This window comes from Calliopsis andreniformis, chromosome 1, assembly GCF_051401765.1.
Source record: "Calliopsis andreniformis isolate RMS-2024a chromosome 1, iyCalAndr_principal, whole genome shotgun sequence".
Classification (NCBI taxonomy): Eukaryota; Metazoa; Arthropoda; class Insecta; order Hymenoptera; family Andrenidae; genus Calliopsis; species Calliopsis andreniformis.
In genome coordinates this window covers 4,146,672-4,159,705 of record NC_135062.1, presented here as the reverse complement: position 1 = coordinate 4,159,705, position 13,034 = coordinate 4,146,672, and the positions used below count along the sequence as shown (strand labels likewise).

At 30.2% G+C, this 13,034-nt stretch overlaps 1 non-coding gene across 1 annotated transcript; it reads right to left on the bottom strand.

Moving 5' to 3' along the window:
* Positions 1-7,963: 7,963 nt before the first annotated feature.
* Trnat-agu (transfer RNA threonine (anticodon AGU)) lies at positions 7,964-8,037 on the bottom strand. Its single transcript has one exon. It is a non-coding gene; the product is annotated as a tRNA-Thr (tRNA).
* Between the last annotated feature and the right edge of the window lie 4,997 nt (positions 8,038-13,034).

The window sequence follows — 13,034 nt, the reverse complement described above, 5'->3', positions numbered from 1 at the left end:
ACACATACGGCTGTTTTTGTTTGATTTTTCATTCTATTTGTATTTTTCAACATAAGGTAGATATTTTTTATCATATTTGAACTTCAAATATTTATTTCATATAGAAAAACATTACACAAGCGTACGAAACACTGTAATCACACCTGTTCACAAGTGATTATTCGGAACTATCACGATCACTCTCATAAATATTAAATATTAGTTTATTATATATTTTGTGACCGTACACTTCGCTCCTACATATACCCATTTAATTGTTTTAATTTAATTATTTATGAAAAATATGCAAATAAAAAAATTTATATATTTTATATTCTATTATATGGTTCATAATGAAAATTGTTTGTATATAATAGTCGTTTTTATCATTTATCGTTATGTAAAAACGTAAAAGAATTATGTAAAAACGTAAAAGAATTATGTAAAAACGTAAAAGAATGCACAGCAGGGATTATTTTTTTGCAATAGGGTGGTAGAGTACTAAAAATTGAACAATTTATCCACTGAAAGTTTTGTCTTATCATTACAAAGTTATACTAAAGAAACAAAACTGCAGAAACTTTGGGGGTTGATTTCACACCATTAAAGTGTAGATTAGCATCAATGAAAAATATACACTATCTGTATACCAAGCTTCAGAGTTTTTGAAATTTTCGGGTTGACACACTTCCCTTGTTAGTTTTTTACTTTCTTACTTTCAAATTAATTGAAAGTATAAAATTTTATGTGCCGCTTCCAGACATTTCGCAACCAACGCGTAGGTATCTTTACTTTTGTTTATATGAACTAAAAAGATAATATTCTCTAATACATATACGTATACATATGTATTTGTATGTATACAATTCAAGTAATTTCTTATAATTTGTTTCCTTCGAAACATGCATACAAAGTGTATGTAAAAATTTCGTTCTATTAAACTGTTTCTCTATAATTTATTTCGGTCTCCCTTATAATTATTGCGCAAGACTTTATTGTATTGATATACCATTATAATTAATACGTATTTACGTACTTCTTATTATATTATCTACAATTTTACATTACCTCATAAAATATTTTCAAATTCTACGTTTGGTTGTTTTTGTATCAACAGTGTCTCAAATATTGAAAATAAATGTTAAATCAAAAGATTTAAGTACTAAATATTATTCGTAAATAACCGTCTACATAATAGTGAACTTTTGCATAACAAGTATTAACATGTTTTAAGCAATCCTTTAAGTTTATGAAAAGAAATTTTTTTTTAAATCCTCAATATTAATATACACAGTTGGTATTAAGAAAGAGTAATAAAAATTATTTTAATATAATTTAAAAGTATACATAGATTCATAGATGCTCAATGTAATTACATAGTAGGAGAAACTGGGGTCAACTGTGACACTTTGACTTTACAATACAATAACTTAAAAAGTATTACATTATACAGTAATTTTCGTACAAAAATGTTGTCTAATTATTTGAGATTATTTATTCACAGCCACTTTACTTTATACCAAGTAATACGCAAATTATTAATAAAAAATGTGAAGCGGAGCAAATGCTACGTACAATCGTCCCGTACTCCGAGGCAATTGTAATATGGTATGAAGTCAATAGTATCAAAGTCTTATCTTTAAGAAATCAAATTATTTATTAATTAAATTATAATATTATGGAAATATAAATCATATTTTGAAAAAAAATAAGGACTTACTATGTAGGTACGAATTATTCGCTTTCGCAGTTTTCACAAAAACAGAAATTGCGTTGCCCGGTGTATTTTTGGTGTACCCAATTCCTATATTCAACGCAGTGCACCCATTAGTCAACACTAGTCGAGATTGTTACATTACTTTCGACCCTGACAGATGGTGTTACAATTGTCTCAGACATTGCTTATGAATTTATATTACAAATTTTCAATAACAACATGCTTAAAAGTTTTAGTTAACGTTCAGTATTTCTTTTAAAAGGTTCAGATTGATTAAAAAAAGAAAAACAATAATTCTGTCACAATTTTAACGCATTAAGAGAATGATACTTTAATATGTCGAAAAGTTATTTCATTTAATATATTTGTTTACTGAGTGTTTGTTTCGTTAGGATATGAATATGTATACTTAAATTATAGTTCTGTAACATATATTCAAAATTGGCGATAATCGGTGCGATAGAGTTTAAATTATTTAACATGTTACAATTGCCCCGTGCTACTTTACATCCCAGTCTTTCCTACATACATATACATATACCTTCCTATTTTCATATACAATCACATGTAGTGTATAATATCGACTAATTAGGTTTATTACAATATTACGAATTTTGATATTTGTATAGATATCCTCTCACACATTTAATAGTAAATACAAAACTTCTATATGTTGGTGAAAGCGGTGGTATAACATGGAAGACCAATGCAAAGGTTATCACCAGTTTTATTACAATAGTACGAATTCTGATATTTGTATAGATATCCTCTCACACATTTAATAGTAAATACAAAACTTCTACATGTTGGTGAACGCGGTGGTATAACATGGAAGACCAATGCAAACAGTGGCTTACCACGTGCAATAGGTTCAAAGTACAGGATCCTTGCTTCAACCACCAGCAAGGTGGTAACAAAAGGGTCTTCGTCCCTAAGGGGTTTCTGCGTTTTGTCCTCGGAGGATTGTCGGTATCACCCCAACCAATATCCAAGGGCTGAGCGTTTAAATTATTCATAAACAGTCGAGTGATTTGTAGAATGTAACTTACTATTACGTGCAATAACGTCCCCGCTTGTTCGATTTTGCTTCGACTTGATAGTGTTAGTCGGTCGAAACTCAACTTCGCAATGTGTGATACTTACCTACGAAATAGTTATACTACATGGATGTATAAACATTCCATCCTTGTCTAGTGATATAATCTTTAAAAAATTGTTCACATTACCTTAAAAAATTAAAATATGTAATTTTATTGCAGCTCTTTTTAGTTTATTGACTGTATCACAGTTATTTTATCTATCTGCTATTGTTTTGGGGCATGCTGGACTTACAATCATCATGATTTGTTTACATTTAAAAATACTCAAAATATTAAGTCAAAATGAGAGTCTAATAAAAAAATATGGTCGATAACTGTATAAATCAAACTTTTGTGTTGTTAATTACATAAAAATCGCTTCGAACTAAATACCCAGTGTTGAAAATTAATAAATATACTTGTTGTTTAAAAATTATTTTAGCTTATATCTAATCTAGTGGAACAATGTAAAAAAATCAAGTTTACACGTTAAAGTTATAAAATTGGAGACTACATGTACAAATATTAAAAAGAATTCATTACTTAATAAAGATATAAATTAGATTGTAGTATTTTCAAGTTGGTTGCTAACTAAAAAGTGTATACATCCTCATAATATTGTCTATGTATCACTATTTATGAGGTTTCAATTTCCTAGAATTTTGATTTCTGTCAGTTATATTGCAAGATAGCAATTTAACAAAACACCGGTGCAACGAGAAATTACATTTTCGTCAGAAGAATTCTCGTGTGCACAAGGTTAATTTAATTTTCTCTCGTTTCCTTACGGTCTACGAGAGACTCTTTGTTCAGGGGGAATCCAAGATGGAAACCAATTCAGGATTCTGCTGACCGAAGGTAACACGAAGGAGAAATGTTTCTGTGGTGTAAAAAGGAATGTACGCTATAGTCAAAGTTTGCAGACCGTTGTTTCTGACTTGCTGAATCACAGCATTATAGAAATGGCAATTATTTGATATTAGTATAATTCTAATGTTTGATATTGATTCATCAATAATAAAAGGAAAATAATAGGTAAATCTTATTCAAGATCCCATATTAAATGTAATGAATTCGTTGATATTTTGTACAAGAATTAATAGAAGTTGTAGGAAGTTGGATCACACATTATGTATCTTCGTTTCAGTATCAGTTGTTTGAGTATCAGTTGTTGCAACCATTACTTCTAAAGGTAGCCCCATTGTAAAGATGACAAAGAGGAAATCGTGTCTAAAAAGTTTATTACAAATACCTCTGACGTTAATATATAGAGTCTAAAAGAATCAATTTGTAATATAGTTTTACTAACCAATGCAATGTAAAAATGTGACCTGTATTATTATGTCTAAATTCATAAAAAGTTTCGATAATTGGTTCAAGTTTCTCTGTGTACCTACATGAAATAATTTTAGTGGTTATGAAGGTTCATTTCTTCATCAATACATTGATACATTGCTGTTTTATGGTTGCTCGTTTTTCGTGGGCAAGAGCATATCTCGGATATATATGTGACGTTCTATCAGTTAAGCCACCCCAAGTCAACTGGTGATCTAATTTAATTGACACCCTAATAGCAAGCTTGCACGGCCGTTAGAGTTCCGGTGTATGGTGCTCTCGAGTGCTCCAGGAGAGGATGAAAATATAAGGGTGGTTAGCCGGGAGACGCATGAGGCGAAGACAATTGAATTTCATGGGGGTTTGGCCGCTTAACCAGTTAATTGGTTTGTTCATGTTACTACAAGTACATAACTTGCTTGCTCCGTATACTCGACAGGACTTTTTACATGTTATAAGATTAAATAAAATAATAATCTTGATCCTCTTCAAAAGTAGATATAAAATGACGAATAAAATTTCATTTTTAATTGCTGCTTCATTCATTCTTATTCTGTTTTGGATTACAACTCTGGGACTTCCAACTTTCTCACTTATTTATTCTAAATTTTAATTTTAATTTTGCAAATACATAGTTACAATTAATCTTATTCTGCATTATGGCTACTTATCACATGTCTCATTTATAGCTAACTTACTACTTTAATCATATGTATGGTACTGTCATGAAAATGAAGAACGAAATTGACAAAATAATAAAATTAAAGGAAAATGAAAGATATAATAAAATAAATTAATAAGTGAAATAAAACTAAGTAAACGAAATTGTTGTAAAAATAAAAAAATAATTATAATAGTAGTTTATTTACTAGCTTTGTTTGCACACAGAAAGATCACATTATTAAGAATCGTCTGTCATATTCAATATCTCTATAACTGAAATCTCGAAAGAGGAGATAGATCTGCAAAGTAAATCTACATGTATCATTTATGTTATAATTATTTTTCCTAAAAATATTGATATGCTAGAAGTTAATAGAAATAATTTTGAACGCTTACTACAATCAATTTTCCTTCATTAGCTTCTTTATTGTAGTTACATATTTCACTACAATAAATTTTCTTTCTATTTTGTTTCGTTATTTATATCCATACGCGACAATTTCTGAATTTTTGGTACTCAAGATTACATATAAGGATCATGTAGCATTATAAATCATTAGATTTGTCTTGAGATCAATTATTACTCTCTAGTGATAAAGATATGTACATAGCCCCATTCAAAAAAACATCAATGATTTTGAAATCTCAGTAAATATGGCTTTGGGAAAAAATAATTCCAACTATGGTATGTGTCTTTTGGAACCAAACAATTTGCTCTTTCGGCCTTAGGCAATACGCGTATCATTAAAGGTGACCCTAACAATATATCCTGTATATTGCATATTTTCTTTAAAAATGACACGAATAAAAAGTCAAGAAACGTAATTTTCAAACTACCACCATAAAGCAGTTCGGTACAAGTTTTGCTTTCCAACTGTTTACAAATCGAATTCAACCTTATGTAAATTAAATTCAACCTTTTACAAATCGAGTGTACTCTTTCGCAAATCAGGTTATTGTAAACATTTCTTTTTTAAAACGTTAATAATGAAAATAAAAGCAAATAATAAAAGCTAAAAATACTTTTATAAACAGTAAGTATGTAGATACCAATTCATTATATGACATTCATAATTGCGAGTACAAGTATGAAAATTGTGTGCAGAAACTAGATAGTTAACGTATGTACATATGTACATCTACTAATTCTTCTACAGCAGTTGACGTGTGATAACAGAAAAATTAGAATATGCTTTGTTTGACCAACAAAATCACACACTTCTTGGGTTTTGTGAAGGCTTACATTTTTGTATTACAATAAAATTTTCACTTTTTTCATCATATTAAATATAAAATTAATTTTATATTAATTATATATTACTCAAGCTTACGAAAACAATTTTCAAGAAAGATTTAATTTTTAAAAAGGTGAATTTGATTTGTAAAAGGCTGAATTTACATTGCACACATGAGTGTGATTTGCAAAATGTTTGATTTTACAGGAGAAAACTTGCATAAAATATGTCTCACTTTCGGAGAAATGAGCAATATAAACTTTTACACAGATTATTGCGACACCATTTAGTTGCCAGTAGCCACGAAAACATAAGCATGACACATGAGCGATTAGTAAGTTGAGATAAATCATTGAATCATCAAAACATGAATTCTAACTGTATGCATATTACAGGTTTTAATAAATTTATTATTAGAACTTTTTACTTGCGGAGGTTGGTTTTCTAATTCTTAGTTTTTGGGTGACCAAGTTGCAGACGACTCAACTGTATGAAACAGTTTTAAATCCTATCCTATTCGTATAGACCTTTTATTGTAATTTAAAATTGATTACATTTCGTTCTACAAGTTCCATTAGAGAAAAAACTCTGCATAAGTAGCACAAATATTTTTATTTTTCACAATTTCAGTTGCACTGATTTCTTTAGTATTCACAGAGTATAACATGGTGGAATTGAAATTTAGCTTAATCTCTAAAATACTTTTTAAGAAAGAAGAAACTCATGAATAATCTAAGATGCAAAAGATACGAAAAAATTAATTATATTTGGTGCGACATTTGAATTATTCAAGCGATTTCTGAAATACAATAATATAGTAATAAAGAAAAAAGATGCAAGTGAAGCTTAACCTTGAACTTTATAATTACGTTTCTTTGAAGTAATTATATCATAAAGATTATAAACAAAAAGTCATTAAAGTATTTCTTAAATCTTAAAACTATTTTTTACTATGTCTACCTTACAATATAGACTAAACATAACATGTATTTATTTGAAGTACAAAACTAAATAAAACATCTTCTTTTCTTCTCTGTATAATTGAAGTTTATACAGAACATGATAAATGAAATATAAATGCTGATATAAATACAGGAGATGGGTATATTTAGAAATTATGAATTAGATGAATCTCTATTCTTGCACAGGGAGTAAATGAATTCCTCGGCAGTATTCCAGGAAGGCAAGCCACTAAGAGGAGGGAAACTGTGCCCCTTTACGGCACTTTCATGAAGTGAATATTTAACTTTACGTCTTGCGGGTTAAAAATGCTGAACTGCCGGCAGAGGTTTAAAAAGTTGGCGAAGCACCGAGATAAAAGATAACGGCTGATAAAACTTGTTCAAAGTTCCGCACCAGACTTTCGGGCACTCGGCGTTAGGCACATCGAAATTACTCTGTTCTAACAATTAAAAACTTCTCACTCTGTTTTGATAAGCATTTATCACATTTTTCTCTCGAGCTTGTCTCGTCTCTAATTACTTAAAGTTTATTTTCTCGTAAATACTAGGGTAAAAATAGACAAATGATTTTATGTTTATAATGAAGAAGACATATTAGCTCTTTAAACTTTTGGTAATAAAATATGACAAAATATTCCTTAAATATTTTCAAATAAGCTTTCAAGTAAGAATTCATTTTAATATCTTTTTACTTTTCTTTTATATGTTCATAATGTATTCTACTGTACATCATTTCTCCTTGCCACTCAAAACATGTGTAATGTAAAATTAGATTTAATATCTTTTAGATGTTTTTAAGTAATAAATGCAGTAATTATTACATTCTATTATAACTATGCAAACAAAAAAGTAGTTTCTATTTTCAACGAAATTTCAGCTTAATTATTTTAACAAAAGTATATTTTTAGATTTTCATATTTTAATCATGTTGCAATAATACAATTAAAATGGAAAAAAATGAAATTTCTCACAAACTTTCTTTGTAGGAAATTTAGGCCCCGGAGGGATTCGAACCCTCGATCTCCTGTTTACTAGACAGGCGCTTTAACCAACTAAGCCACGGCGCCGTTGGAACATTGTTCAATATTATAGTATTTCAATCCATTTATTTTTATTAAAATACAATACACAAAATTTAATATATAGAATAAAGAAATGATACTCATTAACAATTCATCAGTTAATTATGTTCATCATTTCTTTAAAAATCAAGTTATTGGAGGTTATAATAAATTGACAATATTTATTCTTGATACTCCAGAATTGGAATATCTATAAGAGCATTTATTATCAGAATAAATAAATAATTATTATTTAATTATGTACTTAAAATAATATGTGTAATACATATGAAATTAATATATGTTTGATTTATTTAAATAAATATGAATATATCACTTTCTGAGTATGTTTTCTTTCATACAAAAATAAATCGGATGAATAAAATATCGTGGTTGTGATTTTGCATATGGAAACAATTGAGGCATTTGAAGGACTTTGATGGTATAAGGTATAAAATAATAGGTATTAATTCTGTAATATTGGAAACGTATGACGACCCTATGTATTGCATCAGCTAAAATAATGTGGGGTTCTTTAATCATACTGCAGGAATTATTGATTTTATATCAAAAAAATTATTGTTCTATTAGTTATTGGAAATTATTCAAGAAATAATAGAAAATTTGAAATATTGGAGTCTCTACTGCACTATGTTCTTTTTTTGCAATTGCTTTAATTAACTTTAATGTATTGCTCCTTTGTATGTTTAATAGATATTAAAAATTTGCTCGCAATATAATTATTACCACAATTAGTAACAGAATAATGTGTACATAATTTGGTTGTATACTCTTTTTCCGAGACATGATTAGTTCCTTTATGAATACCTAACGTGGATATAATCAGCGAGTCTTCCATCAAAAGGTTTCCCGTAATCATGCTGATTAAAGACATAGCCCGGAGCAAGAGGATATTTCCTTTTCGACATCTCAACCCGCTTACTTCGTTAACAGCTAATAATCCGTGAAACTGGATTGCATGTTATTCAATAATCCTTCACTAATTCAGTCATTAATATTGAAAACACCACTGAAGAATCTGCCGCGGGCTTTGCTTCGCGTTAAGTCGAATCCTCTCCGGAGGTGATTTAATCAGATTCGTTGACTTACTGGATGCATTTTAAATTACTCCTTTTCGTCGAATTGGCATTTTCGCTTCAAAAACTCAGCACAGTTTTTGTGAGAGGTATTTAATAAAAGGTTCCAAATATTTAACAAATTTCCTACATTTTTATACGTTCTTAAGCTAATGTGTATATTTTAAAATTATAACTTCCCTCTCGCATCGATTGAGTGCATTAAGTAGCATGATGAGGTAAATATGTAATATTTTTCAAGCGTTTTCTTATTTCAAATCATTTCAATCTTTTAACAGATGCTGTAATCTTGCAAAAAAATTGTTTAGTTATCTCGTTTGGTGTACAGTATTGACTTGCGATAAACTTATTATTACTATCTGCTATTTACTAGAATAATTCGAAACAAGTAAGGTTTGCTATCAATGGTTAATAAATATTTATGTACCAGGTTTAAGGTTCTATTTGTGTTAACATTACAATAAATGTTGGATATCTGCCTGAAACTATCTATGTAGATAGTTGCTGTACAGCAACGTAAGTGCCTAGTAGTCATCCCCACCACTGAGGGAGGATCCCTCTCAAGATGTCCCAAAACACTCAATGATAGAGCAGGGACCGAGAATGGTAACCTGATCCGAGCTCGTGCATAGGTGAGATAATACTGATACAAGAATAATATTTTTATATTTCTGTTTTTTTTTTTTTTTTTTTTTTTTTGAACCAAACCTTTATTAGTGTATTTGGGAGGTTTTCCTGATTAAAATGTGACCAAACACGATATAATTTGAATAATATGTACTTATTTGATAGATGAAAAAGAAGGGTTATCACTTACTAAATACGCAAATATGATCCAAACTATTTCATGTTTACTCTTGTTTACATAAAAAAACCCTCATAAATATGTTTGTGAAAGTTTTATTCAAAAATTATTAAAATTAAAGAAGTTTTATCATTACGTTAATATTATGTCACTGATATTTTCTTTGGGTCCCTTTTTCTATCGACCCTCTTTCTCTTTCACTCACTGTCCTTTTCTATGTTCGGAACACTTCAAAATTGAACTCGGACGTTCGGCTCGAGAAAATCGAGGGAAAAAGTTTGCCTTCACTCGATAACTGTCTGCTGACGGTCCCGAATGTCAGGCAATTATCCAACTTTTACTGTACTTACCAGTAGATCTTATTATAAGGGTATTAGTAGCCTTCCGGTGACTAGTCTGTTAATATACATATACAAAGAGTAGATTTTACAGTACTAATATCTAATTTGTTTATTAGTTTAAAGTTGTAAGAACATTAGATTAGAGATCCTTAAAGTCGCTGCATTTTTTTATGGTTATAGCGTACACGTGGGCTTCTACTGTCTAGATTCCTGAGCTCTTCCGATTTCTGAGCACCTTATACTATAACGATAAACATATCATAAATCTGAAGAATTCATGCAATTTCTTAGGCACACTACTCTTGGATCTTGTCACCTTCTTCAAGACTTCCCATGGTGGCCACAAAAGCTATTCACACATATAGCCGTACTGTGACAGAACAGTGCCATCACTGTCAGTGATAAAAATATCATTCCCTTGTTTTGGAAAAGTGCGGTTTACACTAGCCCGTATTTTTTTTTTTAATGCCCGATTCGTATCCGTAACGTAAAAAATAGTTTCTTTTAGTTGGCTCAAAAGTTAACGATACAGAAATACAGTAATATAACGTATAACTGCACGCAGCACGTGACCCGCTGTTATGTGTTATGTGGACATTAATTTTATATTCAAACTCTAGACCTGTCAAGGGTTTTTATGTGCGAGAAAAAGAACTTCTCCAGAACAAAGATAACATTAGAATTTAGCAATCGAAAGTACGGAATTCTACATTTTTTATCATATTTTGATATAAGTTCCACCAATAGATACCTTGTGTTTCTCCGATAAAAATTGTAAGGAACACGATATAGTTTGGATGATTTATTTAAAAAATCTATAGAAAAAACGATTTGCATAATTTTAGCTGAACTTCATTAAAAATGGCCTGATTTACATAGAATTTGATATTATTTTAATCGTAAAAACGTAAGAAATTCATCTGCATCAATCTTAACATGATAGCACGCATAATAACAAAATTGATATTTTGCAGCAAAATCAGAAACCTTCGACTGCGGGAATATAATCTTACGTGCGCTAGATGTCAACAGACGAGAAACCTTAAAGAGATCTCTTCGGGACTGGTGTTATTAATCCAAATATTCATTATTACTTATTGCAAATCTCAAATTTTTATTAAATTTTGTTTAAATTACTACAAATAAATCCTGTATATTCTCACGATAAAAGTGATACCAAATATGAAATAATTCAGATATGTGATAAAGAGTGATCCAAATCCTGTTGCGGGTCGCGGGTCGCATTTGGTATCATTTTTATTGCAAGAATATAAAGGATTCATCCCTACTACTTTAAATAAAATATAACAAGAATTAAAGATTTACAATAAGTAGTAATAAAGATTTCTGCTAATAACACTGTTCCCAATTTGTGGTCCCTCGCCTCTTGGTATTGAACGCACATAGATTTATCTTCACATTCTGTAGCTACAGTTTCCAGTGTATGAGGTGCAACCTTCAGCCATCGAGTCTTAAATTAGGAATGCGAAAATATAGCAACTATTGCATTCCTCAATGGAATGTTGCGCATACGTATTAAAAAAAAATATCTTGAAATCTAATTTGTAAACTCGTAATTTTTGCTTTAAACAAAACCAAAGGAAACTCATTCTCAGAATTACTATGTGTTTCTACTAATATTTCAATTCAGGTTTAGGTCCAACAATTAAGGAGGATTCATATACATGTAGCCGTACCGTGACGCCACAGTGCTGCCTGTGATAGTGTTGAAAAGTACCATTCTCTACCTTTGGAATAGAGTAGATTACACTTGGCCGTACTTTTTTCCGCCCGTGCTCGTACCGTAAAATCACGCTCAGAACCAGTGGTAAAAATATCGTTTCCTTTTTTTTTTTTTTAATGGAACGGTGCATACTAGTCCGTATTTTGTCAGCCGTGCTCGAATCGTATCCGTACCGTGAAAATTAGATTTTCTTGGCAAACCATATTTGCATTTTCACTGAAGACCTCTTGCAATTGGCCGAAGGGTATTTTTTTATAACCCTTTGAGGCCACGGGTCGAACACTTCACAGCAAGGAGTCTCATACCCGAAATACGTTACTCTTAAAAACAAAGATAGCAATAGATTTTCTGATAATGAAAATTCTTATTAGATCTTTATAGATATATCACCGATCGATTCTTGCTGCTTTTCTGGTGAAAATGATACCAAACATGATGTAATTTTGATTATTTTTTCGAGTTCTACTAATTCGAAAACACTGAAGAATACAGTCCAGGTAGGTCTGGTCGTCGATGAAATCACAGTTGCAGCACGGTTACATCACGACCATGGCCATACGGTACGGTCACGATACGGCTATGTGTGAATAAACCTTAATAGATATGTTCTCCTTAAAATTGATCAAGTAATGTGGCAAGAGGCTCAAGACATGTGATATAATCGTGTATAATTCTCGAATCCACTTCATTAAAATGAATATTCATATGTAATGCATTAATTAGTTCATTAAATTTATTTTTCATTGACCTTACTTTTTGTAGAGCATTGTATGTTGAATTTCATATCATTATTATCGGACGTTTTAATGAATACCTTAATATTTCATACATAATTTCTGATTTTTTAGAATAAGAGGATACTGACCATAATTGCAAACACTTATCGATTAATTGCATATACGACATGTTAAAATTGCTAACCTCAATTGCCTTTTTTAAATTTACGGTCGCCATTAAATTTAAGGTGTAACAGCAACATTTAATATGTACTAGCAAACATGTTCTGTCACTTCTTA